At 41.4% G+C, this 11162-nt stretch overlaps 1 long non-coding RNA gene across 1 annotated transcript in view; it reads left to right on the forward strand.

Annotated features, from left to right (window-relative positions):
• LOC112835296 (uncharacterized) overlaps nucleotides 1-9811 on the forward strand; it is a 50660-nt gene extending 40849 nt beyond the window's left edge. The window contains exon 3 of the long non-coding RNA XR_003211169.2: nucleotides 9665-9811. This is a non-coding gene — a long non-coding RNA (uncharacterized lncRNA). The remainder of the gene's footprint in view (nucleotides 1-9664) is intronic.
• Nucleotides 9812-11162: the final 1351 nt, after the last annotated feature.

An 11162-nucleotide genomic window follows, 5' to 3' on the forward strand; every position in this document is an offset into this window, starting at 1 on the left:
AGCTTGAGGCCCAACGTGGGACTTGAACTCATGACCCCAAGATCAAGAGTCACATACTCTGCCAAGTGAGCCAGCCAAGCGCCCCTCACTGGTTCCTTGGCAAAACTCCTTGAATGGGATTTCTGCACTTGGCTGACTCCAATTTCTTTCTTTTTCTCTTGAAACCATTCCAATCAGCCCATCATTTCCCCACCTCACTGAAAGCACTCTTATCAAGGGTTGACCCTTGAAGATCAGTGTCGGATGGTGTTCACCTTGCTAAATCCAGTAGTTGATTCTCGGTCTCCACTGACTTGACCTCAGAAGCATTTAGCACAGTGCATTATTCTTTTTTTTTTTTTTAAGATTTTATTTATTTATTTGAGAGAGAGTGTGTGTGTATGAGGTGGGGGAGGGGCAGAGGGAGAGGGACAAGCAGACTCCCTGCTGAATACAGAGCCTGATAAAGGGGGGTTCAATCCAAGGAACCTGAGAACATAACCTGAGCTGAAGTCAAACATTTTACCAACTAAACCACCCAGGCGCCCCACATTATTCTCTTCTTGAAAAACTTCCTTGATTTCCAAAAAACACTCTCTGAATTTTTTTTCATATTCTTCAGCTGTTCCTTCTCTTTCTCTCTCTCTCTTTTTTTCCTATCTTCTCCTGTTCTGATCTCTAATGATGGAGTCCCACTAGACTTAGTCCTTGGACATCTTTTCCCTGTATCTCTACGTACCAGATCCACTTAGATGTCTAACGGGCATTTTAAATTTAATCTGTCGAAGCTGGACTCCTGATATTTCATCTTTTCCCTCACCCTACCCTCCTCCTTTCATAGGCTCAGTTAACGACTGCTTTATTTTTCCACTTGCTCAGGCCAAAAATCTTGGAGTTATCTCTGCCTTCTCTTTTTCTCTCACGCTCATTATTGAATCCATCAGCACATTATACTGGCTTATCTACAAAGTATATCCAGTGACCACTCGCCCACATTCATGACAACATTATCACTCACCCACAGATCTCAACAGCCTCCTAACTGGTTTCCCTTCCCCTCAGAGCAGGCAGAGAGGTTCTGTTCCTCCTCTCATGGAATCCCTCCGAGGGAGGAATAAAAGCTGCATGATGGCGTCAGGGTACTACCACATGGCCTGGCCCAGCCTTAGCTCTCTGTCCTTCTCTCCCCTTACTCATTCATTCACCTCCAGCTGTACTAGCCTCCTCGCTGTTCCTTTCTGTTGGCCAAGAACCTAGCAATGGCTTGTAGTAAGCACTTAACTAAGTAAATTTCAGCTGAATCAATCAGAGAGAGAGATACTGGGAGATATTGTGCTTACCCAAACACATACAACAAAGATACCATTAGAGCTATGCTGGCCCCAAAGCCTATGCTTTTTCTATGCTGCGAATGATGCCACTTGTACTTTTGGAGGATGACTCTGGTTTGGTCATGTTAAAATAACTACCAAAATCAGGGGGTGCCTGGGTGGCTCAGTCGTTAAGCATCTGCCTTTGGCTCGGGTCATGGTCCCAGGGTCCTGGGATCGAGCCCCGCATCGGGTTCCCTGCTCCGTGGGAGGCCTGCTTCTCCGTCTCCCACTCCCCCTGCTTGTGTTCCCTCTCTCGCTGTGTCTCTCTCTGTCAAATAAATAAAATCTTAAAAAAAAATAACTACCAAAAACAGAGTTTTCGGGTTTTAGGATTCTTGGGAAACATTCTTTCTTGAGTTTATGTATAAACCATCAAAGGGCAGAAATTTCAGGTATTTTTCTTTTCTGTGAAAATGTGTATTTACCATTTCAACCCTTTAAGACATGGGTGACTAATTTGTTTTTATATCTCATAGGGTAGCCTTGAACTGTATCTTATCCCCTGACAAATACCACCAGCAATTATCTTGTTTGTTACAACTTTTTTTCCTTAGAAAAGAATATGGGTTTTCCACCATTATTGAACTTCTTATAGATTTTCGTTCAAAGGAAACCTTTTGAACTCATAATAAGTTTTGAATTCATGAATCCTGAAATGAATTTATGGCTTCTGGTAACTTGTCCTAGAGACGGAGAAAGGAAAGAGTGATCCTAACACAGATAAACACATTAAGCAGTTTCAGTAAATAAGCACTGATTCTTCTAACTGCTGTCAGCTCAGAAACAGATTAGTTGGAGGGCTGCTTTCTAGCACTCGGATTCACAAATTCTCCTTGGAATTCGAGGACACAGGGTCTTTTTATAGTTAAACAGGTTAGAGCCGAGAAGAGGGACACATACCACACAATATGAGTGTGTCTGGGGAAGACAGGATGCACTTTCTTTCGGATCTAATTTTCCTTTCTTCTTTTCAACTTCCTCCCCTTCTGCAATGACTTCCCAACAAAAGCAGCTTCCTTGGAGAGGCTGCTTCAGCCTTCTAGCTGTGTTGTGACTCAGCGCACAACAGGAGCCACTTTCCTCTCCCAGCTGATAATTTTGTCAGGAGACCTGGTGTGAAAAGCATTCCTCGGTGCCAAGCCCCCCCGCTGCTGAAGGACCCAGCCTCTGAGATAAACAACCGATTATTCTGTTCTCCTGGAGAGCTTGTTGCATCGCGTGGCGTCTTTCTTTAGAGAAGAACCTCTGCGTTGTTGTTTGCGACAACACGAAAACATGCTCAGGGGCCAAGGAGGAAAGTTGTGGGGAAACAATTTATTATTTTAAATGGTAATTTGAAGATGGATAATTGGCCTTTTTCTGATCTTTCGTGAGGAAACTGCATTCCCATTTCTCCCCCAGACTAATTCAAGATAAATATATTTGCAAGTTTAATGCAACTCATTCGCTTTGGAAGCTTCCTGGCTTTAAAGATGCCTGTTCTATGAGAATTACAGACTTCAGAGTTCTAGAGGGCATAACTAATAAAAAAGGTGGCAGCATGGTAGCTGGAGTATGAGTCTCAAAATACAGATTCCTAAACCACACAGTGGCTTGTGGGGCACTTTCCAGACCTCGTTTCTGAGATGGTTGTGTGGAGTATGACTGCCTGACATGGAATCCTAAGTGAGGCTTCCTTTCTCCTTATGCCGGGAGCAAGACAAACAGGTGGAATGAGTGACTTCATTTTTCACTTTTGTGTTTGATTGAATTAGACGACCCAGTTTACTGCTTGATTTGGAATCTTCTGAACAGAGCCTATTTAGCCAAACAGTATTTGGACTGTTTGACTGGCATTGACCTTTGTAGCCTAAGTAGATGAAGAAGAAAACAGGAGGAAGGAAGAAAACTAGAAAGATACGATGGCACATTAAAGGGAAGCACATTTTATAAACGAAAATAAAAAGCCACTGTAAAGTAAGCCCTTTTCAGGGGGAAGCTATTTCTCTATTGTATAGCCAGAGTCTTAATATTATTTGAGTCAGTATCTCCTGTAGTGATGTCAAGGTTAGGGGGCATCGGAATCATGAGTGGTGGAGACTTATTAGGATACACTTAGTTGGGTCCCACCTTAAGTTTTTGGGTGCAGTAGGTCTGGGCTGGAGGCTGAGGATGTGCATTTCTGGCAAGTTCCCAGGAGATGCTACTGCTGCATCAAGTTGAACTCAAATGAAAATATAAAAGCAAATTGAAATGAACAACTTTAACTTAATGTGACTAATGATGCTATTTTGAAGAAATTAAAGCAATATTGGCATTGTGACTATGGCAGGATCTTTCTTCAACATGTCATACCAGAGTGACTATGTGGGAAGACCCACTTTTTTCACCCTTTTAAATTTAAACTGAAAAATATTCATTCCGTTAGTGTAATATGTCATGATTTGGCCTTTTCGTGATTTATCACATCATTTACTTATTAGGTCTGTTTTTAGTTGTTTTTCTTTTTCTTTTTCGAAGCTCTCAACAATTAGCAATGTAAGCATTCATTCGTTTGGAAGTATTTGTTTTGTGAGTACCTGTCCTGTGGTTTGGAGTGTTGTATAGGTATAGGAGAAAAAAAAATCCGGAAGAGGGGCCTCCCCTCCAGGAGTTACTGAGAGGGGGCAGAGTGGGGGGTGGGGGGAAGAGGTGAAAGACCAGGCTGGAAAAGTAGATCATGTGGAGTCTCGTGAAGTGAGGCAAGGAATTTTGATTTTCTTGGAATGGCAGTAGGAAATCATTGGAGGGTTTTGTTTAGGATTACTTTTTAAAAATCTGGCTACTAGGAAGAGAAGGAGCTGTAAAGGAATGTGATGTGGATCCTAAAACTGTGGCAATGCTTCATCTTAACTTTTTCATCCAGGTGATCTGTGACATGCCATACATAAATTTATTGGATGTGTATGGAGAACACACGTTGTCCACCACGTTTTTATTATTAAAAAAAGCTGAAAATATCATAGAGAAGTCTGAAGGCCCTCAACGTATCACCTAGCGGATAGAAAGGAGCTGTTTTAGAAGAAATTATATAGGCTTTGAAGTCAGACTGGTCAGCACTGGTTGGGCCACTTAAGCAAGTTGGTTAACCTTGCAGGGTCTCTTTCCTCCAGAATGGTACTAATCACATTTCTAACTCAGGTGTGTGTGTGTGTGTGTGTGTGTGTGTGTGTGTGTGTGTGTGTGTTGAGGGGGGCAGTTGGGTGCATAGTCTTTGCACAGATATTTGAAATAGTCACTTTGCATATATTTACATACATTTAAATAAAGGTGTCAAGAGAAAAATATAACACAAAATAAAAGCCAGTTAAAATCTAGAGGACCAGGGCAGGTATAATTATCATAGGTGAGAAAAGAAAACCAGGAACCTGAGACTGGGTCAGGATGAAGGGGCCTCTCCCTCAGCCTTGGCCCTCCTACTTGTGCTTTTTAAGCATGCTGTTAAATAGAAAACTCTCACTAAGGGGGATGAAAAGGCTTTCCACTTCTCTGAGAGGAATCAGTTCACTTCTGTGTAGTTATTCTTGCTTTGTAGATACGGAAAATTTTTATTCAAGAGGCTAATCCATTGTTTTAATTTCTGTATTAAACTCCTAGTCAACCCCACCTTGTACTGTTGTCAGTGGACCACTGAATTCTGCCTCTTGGTGGAATTATGGTGGTAGTTCCGTAACCATTTGTTACAGTCTACGTGCTGACTTCCATTTGCTTTTAAATTATGCCACAATTCAAATGACTATAATGCCATTCTCTGAAGAATGCTTAAAAGAGGGGTCTCCGAAAAGCTTTGTGAGATGGGAGCACCCTGGTCAATTTTTAGAAATAAGGAATGGGAGATGGAGGAAGAGAGAAAGTGAAATTGAAAGAATATTCTAGGGGCGCCTGGGTGGCTCAGTTGGTCAAGCATCTGACTCTTGATTTCAGCTCAGGTCATGATCTCAGGGTTGTGAGATGGAGCCCTGTGTTTCTGCACTCAGCGGGGAGTCTGTGTAAGACTCTCTCTCCCTCTCTCTGCCCCCCCTCCTTCTCTCTCTCTCAAATAAATAAGTAGAATCTTCAGAAAAGAAAGAATATTCTGTATTCTCTTAATGTTCTACATCTTTGATAAAAAATTTCAATAAAAAGATTTTATTGTAAATACTGTTGCAGAATATGTATTTACACAGAGAGAAACAGAAATCTTATTTTGTCCAAACACCACCAGGCCTGCTCAGTTACTTCACTGTCCTTGCAATTACTTTTGTGATGACAATGAATAAACTTAACTCTTCCACCAAATATGCTTAAGGATAATTTCACACCCCAGTGCAATGCAGCTGCTTCTGCCATGGCCAGAGTTTAAGAGCACATGGGAGCATCAGAAAGGAAGCATAACAGACTATTTCAATTTAAAACCATGGCATCAAGAATATTGTGTGTTATCTTCACGTTCAGACTTTTTCCCCCACTGAACAATTCCAAAGGGACAAGAAGTCCTAGTTGTTGTATGTTTAGCAAAATGTTTCTAATAACTTTCTAAATGAGTAGGGCTTTTCAAGATCATGGTACATTTTGCCTGAAGTCTTTTTCTCTTTTAATTTTTAAATTCAGGTATGTTTGGAGCATGTTACCATTTCATTTACACTTAGCCTACCAAGCTGTAGTATTTGAAGAGTTATTTGATGTTGGAGAAGTCCTATACATATTTTATAAGCCATGTTAAGCGTTTCTCTTTGAACCATAAAGTTGCATTTTTGCGGTCTCTAAGTGGAAATAAGTTTAAAAAATAACATAACTAGGGTTCCTAAATGCAAAATCACTAAGAGGAGGAAGAAAATGTATCTCAGTATCTTTTCTCACCCAATAAGAGGATACTCATCTACAAAGAGCCGGAAGTTGCTCCATTCTTTAATAACAATCTCCAGAAACAAATGGAATTTATGAAGGCTATTATGTCACTGAAGCAAACAACCAGTCACTTGATGGTTCTATCAAAAGATCAATGCAAAGTTAAAAAAAAAATGGGGTGGAAGGGTTGGTAAATGGTTATTCAGTATCATGCATACATTTCTCTGCCCCAGCTTTGTTGATGGAATCTTTCACTTCTTTTTTTGCATAAAAGGATTGAAATTCAGGGACTACTTCAGTGGTTTAGTCCCCTTTTCTTCTCTTTCATTCGATTCAAAGGACTATCCACTGTTTCTTACTGATGCATTTAGAAATTTTAAAGCCTAAGGTAACCTAAACAACAGCTTCTTCTCAGTATTTTCAAGGCACAAGGTTCTACCCAAAGTAGTATAGACCCAAAGCTGTGAATGAAAGGGCTTCAAAATGTTGACTGATGAACATACAGATTTTATATTGAAGAAAGTGAACCTGCCTGCTCTGATCTAGGACGGGACTTGACAAGTGAAAACCCAGAGAGTTGCCTCTGTTGTGGGCATGAGGTCAAGACGGGAAAGCTAAAGGGCAGAATGAGGCCTACCTACAACCTGGGAGGCCCTTTCAGGAGTGGTCAAATCTGGTTTTTTATTTTTGGTACTGCAGTTTGTTTCTCAGAAATGTTCTTTAGAAAATCAGATCCCAGAGTCATGGTTCCGGTTGAAGAAGGGTGATTATAGGAAGGGCAAAGGTCTTCCCTGTTGACTTCTTTCTTCTGCACTTTGACAACGGCTCCTTAGCCAACTACAGCATTCCTGAGGGGTTAGCTTGATCACCACTGTGACCAAGGGCAACTCTCTCTTTTTATAGCTGAGAAAACCTGAGGTAAGAGAAAAGTAGCAGTATTTTATTCATAGTGACAGTAATAATATTTTTTGGCAGAAACTAAGTTATTTTCCATTGCACTATGCCAGTGGTTGACGACAACCTTTTTTCTGTAAAGGACCAGATAGGAAATATTTAGACCGTGGGCCATATGGTCTCTCTGGGGATGACTCAGTTCTGCTTTTGTAGTGAGAAAGCAGATGTAGACAATACATAAACAAATGGGTTGGCAGGGTTCCAATAAAATGTTATTTATGGAAACTGAAATTTGAATTTTGTATAATTTTCATGTGTTATAAAACATATTCTTATATTCCTCCTTTTTTTTTTTTTAACCGTTCAAAAACGTAAAGATCATTCTTAGCTCCTGGAACTGTACAAAAATAGGCATCAGGCTGTGTTTGCTGACCTCTGCACTATTCCACCTCTTTATCCAGTTTAAATAGTACATTTCATGCACTTCTTTAAAATAGTTTAGACCATCTTTGGGATTCATAAAAGTATCATTTTTTCCCCCCCATGGATGTTTCCTACTCAACTACTCTCTGCTGCCCTGATCTGTATATTTGCGTGTTTTCCCCCAACCCCATCTTATTTCTCTATAGTTTTACCTGAGGGTTCAGAGCCATTTACTGAAAAGTTAGGATTCTCCTGACCGGTTTGCCAGTGAGTGTGTGAATATATATACACCCAATCAAAATCAGAGCTAAACTAGGTTGGATTTCCTGTCCATAACTAATCCTCCCAACATCAGGGACTCTGTTCGGGGAGACCTGGCTTCCTGCTCTTTCAATGCTCATGATGCTCTGGCAGGATATACTCTGCCTAATTTTCTTAGCTGTCGTCCTCCTGAGCTGGATTTTTCTAAAAGGATGAGGGTCAACAACAACAGAAGTAGCAACATTTGTAATAAGACTAATAAAATAATAACTAACACTTATTCAGCAACCATTATGAGATAGAATATTACATGATAGGTAAAGATGTAAAATCTAGGGATGCCTGGATGACTCAGTTGGTTAAGCGTCTGCCTTCAGCTCAGGTCATGATCCCAGGGTCTTGGGATTGAGTCCTGCATCAGGCTCCTTGCTCAGTGGGAAGCCTATTTCTCCCTCTGCCTGCAGCTCCCCCTGCTTGTGCTCTCTCTCTCTCTCTGGCAAATAAATAAAATCTTAAAAAAAATTATGTAGAATCTATCGCCAGACCTCATGGGATAATCCTAGTTCTGCCACTTACTAGCTGTGTGATAATGGGCAAGTTACTGCTACCTCTGTTTCCTCATCTGTAAAATGGTGATGATGATGGCAGTATATATATACCTTATAAAGTTATAAAACCAAATGACTTAATATATGTAAAACTCTTTAAACAGTGCCTGATAAATGGTAAGCACTATGTAAATATAAAATGGTATTATTGTTATTATTGGCTAGATATAATATTTCAAGTGCACTTTTTTCATATTTCCTCCCAATTCTTCTATTTCTTCACCCTAGAGTTAGGCATCATTAACTTCAGACAATAAAATCTAGACATTGCCTATGTCTACAATGAAAACAATAGTTAAGAATTATTGAAAACTTATTATAGAAATCAGGCATTAGTCCAAAGTCTTTCTATGCATTGAATAATTTAATTTTTGTAATATTCTCAAGATAGATACTATTAAGATATATTTAAAGATGAAGGAACTGAGACACAGACAAATCATTGTAGCTAGTCCAAGGTCACATACCTGGTAAATGATTGAGTCATTACTGAAAGCAAAATAATTAAGAGTCAAACCTGAATAGATGTAGGTTGAAAGTTCGCATGATCATATAACTGAAGTCCAAGTGTCAGATGAATGCGGGCTTTCATAGTTCTTGGAATATTAAATCTAAGAGGCATCTTTTGAAACCCAGAAGAGTAATTTTAGAGAATGACAAGAAAGTACTGTTTTATATTGTGGACAGAAAAGCCACAAAATTTATTACTTTAAGAGGCTGTAGAGGCTTCAGGAAGACAGAATAGAGATATTTGGGATTCTTCACCTAATCATGTAAGATTAGTCTTTGGGGGAGAGGCAATAACATATCTCCCCCACTCCCAAACCCTACTTGTTACTTCTCTAGGTTAAAGAATGACACTTTGAATAAAATATGAGACTGACTTAGAATAGTAATTTTATACTACCTTTGCCTTAGTAAGTTTCATCTCTCTCTCTCTCTTTTTTTTTTTCTTCTATTTTCTCCCACTTGGTTCTTTGTCAGAGCAACAGGAGGTGGAGAGACACCTGGGATATTGGATCCCAGCTTAACAGACGCTGGTGTATTAATCCCAGTTGGGAGTCTCTGTTCCCATGTCTCCCCAGCTCTCCTTGGCAAGAGCAAGCCTCCGAAGATTGACAATTAACTTGGGTCAGAAAGGATTATTTTGGGAGCATCTAGAAGAATTTAAACACCCCCATGGGACAACTTCAGGCATCTTAAACAATCATGGGTTTGAAATCTAGGGGCACATTAATGTGTTATTTGGCTCAAAATGTTTCCCATTATATTTTCTTGCAGTTCAGAAAGACTACAACTTCAAAAGACATTAATTAGGGGACGGAGCAAGATGGCGGAGGAGTAGGAGACCTAGATTTTGTCTGGTCTCAGGAATTCAGCTGAATACGGATCAAACCATTCTGAACACCTACGAACTCAACAGGAGATCGAAGAGGAGAGTAGCAACAACTCTCTGAACAGAGAAGCGACCACTTACTGGAAGGTAGGACGCGCGGAGAAGTGAATCCGAGGCGATATTCGGGAGGATAGACGGCGGGGGAGGGGGGCCTCCGCCGGCCGCTTCTGGCAAGTGATAGAGCCGCGGAGCACAAAATCGGAACTTTAGAAGATGGCTCCGCTGAGGGACGTCGCTCCAGTGGCTAAGCGGGGGGTGGAACCCTCGCGGGACAGTGTGGTCTTAGGACCCTCGGGGTCACAGAAAGACCGGGGGTGCCTGAGTGCAGCAGAGCTCTCAGGTATCGGAGCGGGGAAGCTGGCTGCAGAGACGGAGCCGAGGCGCGGGATCTCAGCTCGGGGTTGCCATAAACTGTGATCCGCGGCCCAGTCGGGCCACTGCTCCTCCAGCAGGGACCCAACAAGCGGAGGATCCGGGGAGACTCCCCTTGCTCCCCCAGGAGGAGTGGCGCAGGAGCGCACCGCAGGGATCTGCTGGGTTTGGAGACTCCACACGGGGTCGGGTGCCAGACATAGAAACGCTCAGTCACAGGCCGGGTGAGCACGGAGTGCGGCCGGAGACCAGGGACATGGGAGTGACTGCTTTTCTCTGGGGGCGCACTGAGGAGCGGGGCCCCGAGTTCTCAGCTCCTCCGGGTGGAGATTGGGAGGCCACCATTTTCGCCCTGGTCCTCCAAAGCTGTACCGAGAGCTTGCAGGGAACAAAAGCTCCTGAGAGCAAACCCGAGCAGCTTGCTTAGCCCAGACTCACAAGGGCGGGGCAATTCCGCCTCCGGCAAAGACATTTGGGAACCACGGCAACAGGCCCCTCCCCCAGAAGATCAGCACAAACAGCCAGCAAGCCAAGACCAAGTTTACCGATCAAGGAGAACGGGAGAACTCCAGCGCTAGGGGAATACTGCACATAGAATTCATGGCTTTTTTTACCATGATTCATTAGTTCATCAAAGTTAATTTTTGTTGACTGTTTTTCTTTAATTTTTCTTTTTCCCTTTTTCAACCAACATCTTATCAATCCCTTTTTTAAAAAAACACATTTTTTATTTTTCATTTTTAGAGTCATATTTTATCCCTTCATAGTAGTTACCCTTATTTTTGGCATATATATATAAGTTGTTCTCTCTTTAAAATGTTGACATACAGTTTCTCCTAACAGATCAAAATATACCCTAAATCACTAGAGTATGGCTTTGTTCTAGTCTCCTGCCTGATCACATTCTCTCCCCTTATTCTTTCTTTTTTTTTAAATCTTCTTTCTTTTTTCAAACAACTTATCTAATCAATTCCTTTTATAAAATCTTTTATAATTTTCATCTTTACAGTC

Source organism: Callorhinus ursinus, unplaced genomic scaffold, assembly GCF_003265705.2.
Source record: "Callorhinus ursinus isolate GAN/ISIS: 27379988/994484 unplaced genomic scaffold, GSC_fseal_2.0 scaffold11, whole genome shotgun sequence".
Lineage (NCBI taxonomy): Eukaryota > Metazoa > Chordata > Mammalia > Carnivora > Otariidae > Callorhinus > Callorhinus ursinus.